This window comes from Octopus sinensis, linkage group LG2 (genome assembly GCF_006345805.1).
Source record: "Octopus sinensis linkage group LG2, ASM634580v1, whole genome shotgun sequence".
NCBI lineage: Eukaryota > Metazoa > Mollusca > Cephalopoda > Octopoda > Octopodidae > Octopus > Octopus sinensis.
In genome coordinates, this window is record NC_042998.1 from 157,185,484 (window position 1) to 157,188,597 (window position 3,114).

The following is a 3,114-nucleotide window of genomic DNA, read 5'->3' on the forward strand; positions in this document are numbered from 1 at the left end:
TGAGTTATATGTGAGAGGATGCCAAAAATACATTATCAGTGATTGTTTAACAACTGAGACAAAAGGCCTTCAGAAAGCAGACATAACCTAGTAGTTTGTAACCACTGGGCAGTAGGCAAGCACTACCAAAGCAAGATAGATAATAACATCTAACACTGAAGATAACAAAGTCACAATATTCTAAAATAAGCCTATATAAACTGAAAGGGACATAAAAGAAAAGCTATTGTTGTTAAGTGTTCAGAGAATAAATTTCTCTTCGATTAGCTTATATAATACAGGAAGCACAAAAAGGTAAGAAGATAGTAGTGTGTGGAGAGAAAGGAAACAATATTATTTATTGACCAATGTTATTTTGATCGTTTTGATAAATACGAGGGATAATTCCAGACATGTTTCAATTTTATTAGAGTTATAATCTAAATCCACTACGACAGCGATGAAGCTTACGTATGTAGATAGTAAATATCTTTCCATCAGTTACAAGAAAGAAAATACCATGAAAGTTACTACTGTTTAATCTGGTACCTTTTCTCTTGTCCAGTGAAATTGCATCTCTCCCGTCTTTTGGAAATGGTAAACTATTCCATACATTGATAACACTGTGTAAGACGATTTTTATCCTTGTGTAGTAACTGCTATTTCCTATTTGGTTACCCCTAGAAAGTTTTAAAAAATATTTCTTTCAAGCTTTGCTTTTGTTACATTTATTTAAACCCAAAAGAATCCATCTCAACACATGGCCATGATGTTCCCTCACTACTCCTACTCACGATTAGAGATGCACGTATTGTCAGCCACTAAGGGATATCGTGGTGACAAGCATATCTGTGGTATTGAGCAGAATATTTGCCATCACAATATTTCTGCGTCAGCTGAATCTGAAATGAAATGGAAAACAGGTGAGTTTCAAAACATTGACGTCCAGGTCACAAAAGCAAAGTTTAAAGGAAATAGTAGTCGTTTCCTTTGATTTCTAGACAGAAGTAAATAGGAAATAACATTTACTGACCAACGTAAAAAAAATGAATAAAAATTGTTTCACCGTGTATTCATTGTAATCACAAATCAACCATTATGTCCCCTCCTTGTTTTATAACCTCAGATGGTATACCATCAACTTTATGGTTTTTTTCCCCGAATTGATCTGTTTATTGATAATTTTGACATCCTCTATCTTAAGATTATTATGCATTTCTTGAAAAACATTGTTCTGGGGTGGATGTTATATAACTCTATTAAAGCTCTATCGAAACTGCCCACCTCTGAGTTCCATCGACCTTTTGTGTCTAGGATTGATCGCTTCCGATCAGATTGCACTGGTGACGCGTATGTTGACAGAGACTTTTCTGTCCTTCATTGTATTAACTCTGGTGTATCTCAGTTTTCAGTTTTGTCCCCAACTCTATTTCTTTGGTACATCAACGATTTAGTTGCTGCTACATCCAACAATACCTATTCTTATGTAGATGGCACGCTCCAACCCCTCAACATGTGCTGTTTCCGCTCTATAACTTTTCTACCAGTACTATAAAAGCCTTGGATTCTCAGATCTGGCTAGGTCCATACCGTTTTAACTTAGACAATCGCGTCTCACAAGTCTCTCCTCTCTCTACATTGTTGCATCTAACTTCTCCACATCCAACACTAATCCCTTCTTACCCATAACGTCACACTCTGAAATTATTTCTCTGCTTTGTCGTTGGAATATAGATAACAAAAACAAAGTTACATTTTAAAGTCTTGCATATTTTTACTGTTTCATTTACAGATTGTACTTGTAATGTGAGAGTTAGATGGTTGATTTCTTTTTCTGAAAATCAAAGCTTATCCACACTGTCAGGCATTTATTCACAAAATCAATTGCACCATTTATTATTGGTATAAATGTGAATTTACAATCTGGATACAGAAGCTGGAGGTTTCGAAGCAGTTGTCCATAGTTATTTTCTTTCTCTTTGATTTTTAAAGAAATATTCACATCAGTAGGACAGGTGACCTTTCTGACAGTACATACTTTTCTTGTCTATCCCAAAGAATGATATTCGGCTAGTTATACTTACACTTGACAGATGTTTTGATGGCAATATTCTACAAATATTGCTTGCGTTGATGTTTGTGTACGTATTCAATAAAAGCGCGTGTGTGTACTCTGTATTTATACCGAGACAGTCTTTTCTCCGGGTGGCATTGTATATTGTTTTTATTTTGCAACAGCGTTGTGTCGCATAGGGAGGTAGCACCTTGATAATATTTTTGAGCAACTGCTAATGACATGTGTGATATCTTCCACAAAAATATGACATAAATCCACATTTTCGCTTGCATCTTGGAACTCTAAAGTTTCAGCGTCACTTTCGTATTTAGTAGGACTCTCCTGTCCTTGGATTGTAAATGCATAGCCTTCGAAGTATGATGTAACAGTCACGACTCCAAGAGAGGCTTCGCTTCATGTCAATATTACTATCTGCAATTCTTTTTGAGATCATACTTATACATCGCCATTTTTTGGTATGCTGAGTATTTAAAGTCTTCTTTGAGGTATGTTAGTCTTGCTGTTTTGGGATTGTATAGTAGGTCATAGGGCCCCAATAATTGCAGGTATAAACCTGAACTTGTAATCTGAATAGAATAGCTGCAAATTTTTCAATAGTTCAGCGTAGGTATTTTCTTTGTCAATGATCTTCAGCTTTATGTTAACATCTGCTGGGCAGCAGAGTTCCACATTTGTGCACAGTTTCTCTTCTCTGTCTCAAATCATTATATCAGGTCTACTGTGTTTACACTTTATTGACGTTTTCATTAGGACATCGCAGCAGTACTCCTTTTAATTATGAGTGGCTATGACTTCCTCCATATTTGGTTACTTATTCCTTTGTCCTCGGAGTTATGCTTTCGATCAATCTCGTTATACAGTGTCCTAGCTACAACATCATATCTCATCGGTAGATAATACCTTGATGACATTTTTGGACAACTGCTTATGCTGTGGGTGATATCTTCGGTTTTTAACACCACAAAGTCTGCATCGGTTGTTATATTCTACTGTAGGAGGTAGTAATCCGGTTGCTGATCAGTGAGAGACTGTATTGGTGATCAATGTTACTATCATCT

The 3,114-nt window shown here is 36.0% G+C and overlaps 1 long non-coding RNA gene across 1 annotated transcript in view; it reads right to left on the minus strand.

Annotated features, from left to right (window-relative positions):
* Positions 1–415: 415 nt before the first annotated feature.
* Positions 416–3,114, minus strand: part of LOC118762342 — a 17,070-nt gene continuing 14,371 nt past the window's right edge. Inside the window, exon 3 of the long non-coding RNA XR_004998090.1 lies at positions 416–881. This is a non-coding gene — a long non-coding RNA (uncharacterized LOC118762342). The remainder of the gene's footprint in view (positions 882–3,114) is intronic.